The sequence below is a fragment of the Triticum dicoccoides genome, chromosome 1A (assembly GCF_002162155.2).
Source record: "Triticum dicoccoides isolate Atlit2015 ecotype Zavitan chromosome 1A, WEW_v2.0, whole genome shotgun sequence".
In the NCBI taxonomy this organism is placed as follows: Eukaryota; Viridiplantae; Streptophyta; class Magnoliopsida; order Poales; family Poaceae; genus Triticum; species Triticum dicoccoides.
In genome coordinates this window covers 148,680,332-148,682,124 of record NC_041380.1, presented here as the reverse complement: position 1 = coordinate 148,682,124, position 1,793 = coordinate 148,680,332, and positions in this window count along the sequence as shown.

Here is a 1,793-nt window from a genome sequence, read left to right as displayed (position 1 = left end):
CCACAAAGATTGTTGGGTTTTCAAGCAAGCCGGCAAGCTCAACGCCGAACACAAGGGGCTCGACACACCAAGTGAGGACGTCGACGAACCCCACAAGCAGAGCACCAGGAAACAAAAGGATTTCCCACAAGAAGTCAAAACAGTAAACTTACTTCACGTGACGAACAGAATGGCACTACCAGAGATACGCGCCATACGGCCTATCCCAAAGGATTCTCGCCAATGGTTGTTAAAACCAATCACCTTCGACCATCAGGATTACTCTAGAAGTATCCGGAACGCAGGCTAGACTACCTTGGTATTAGATCCAATGATCGGTGGACTCCGCTTTACAAATGTCCTGATGGACGGCGGCAGTGGTCTAAACCTGTTATACCAGGACACAATCCGCAACATGGGGATAGACCCAACAAAAATTCGCCATAGCAAAACCTCCTTTCAAGAGGTAACGCCTGGCCCGGATGCCCGCTGTATGGGTTCTCTCCGGCTTGAAGTTATGTTCGGCTCCCCCGATAACTTCCGTCGCGAACAGCTAACTTTCCACATCGCCCCATTCTCAAGTAGCTATCAAGCACTGCTGGGACGCGAAGCTTTCGCCCGCTTTAACGCAATACCGCATTATGCATCTCTTATGCTTAAGATGCCCGGTCCACGAGGCATCATCTCGTTAAAGGGAAAACATTGAGTGTTCCCCCTGCGCGGAAAACAGTGCGGCTGCCTTGACAGCCCCACAATAAAGTGGCTTCACCAGCCAAAGCATCTAAACAGGTCGTCAAGACCACGGACACGGCTAGATGAGTCCGGCATAAACATACAATTGATAAAGGCTTAATAGCCATATACCCCTGTACTAGGGGCTCCGCGCATATAAAACAAGAGACAATAAAGCTCAATTTTACCCATTTTGATTTATACTTCGTTTATTTAGTATAACTTATGTTCGGCACGATCTTTCTTTAACTAAGTTCCTCTCTTTTACAGATGAACACCGTGCTACGCCCGTCCAGGATACGGCACAACGAAGACACAGGCGCAGACGTGCAGCAGGGACCCGTTCCAAGGATTCTTTTCAGATTAAGACCCTGCGTAAACCTTTTTTACTGTCTCTTGTTGATACACATCCCCCGGTTTATTGATATAACCAAGGAGGAGGCTGCCATTTTGGCATGTGGCCACGTCAGAATTTTGTGCATACCTGGACACTAGGGGCTTATTACTAAGGGCGTTGTCCCGCCCGCCCTCATAAAGACTGAATACCTTAGGGAGTGTTCGGCGTCGCGAGTTTGTCCTTATATGCATCAGCTCCGAATCATTTCTTTGGTCAAATGTTGGGTTTGCCCGGCTCCTGTGTTTTGCTGCCTTACGTTCCGCTCTATCGGCTAAGGCGGCACCGGGAGAACTACTGCAATTGTGCCCGGTTTGGCCAGGCGAGCACCTCAGTAGAGAAAGCCAAAAACTGACTGTCATGATATAGCGTGAGACTGGTCAACCACTCGATGACTTACCGGAATCTTTAGGATTCCTCCGCATTAATGAAGGGCCGTTTCCCGGCCAGGCACATACGCGCCCTGAGTTCGGGCGAGCGCAGGCGCCACCAGGGGCTATATAAGTAGCCTCACTGTCAAACTCCTATGGCTAACTGAAAGTGATAAAGCATCATAGTCCGATTGCCTAGTTCGCTGCGCTATCACCTCCTTTGTAGGACCAAGACGTTGGGTCAAGTGTGAAAATATGCCTTCTACGAACACCCCCGCATCATGTGCGTGGGGGCTGAAGCCGACGACTGCCATCTT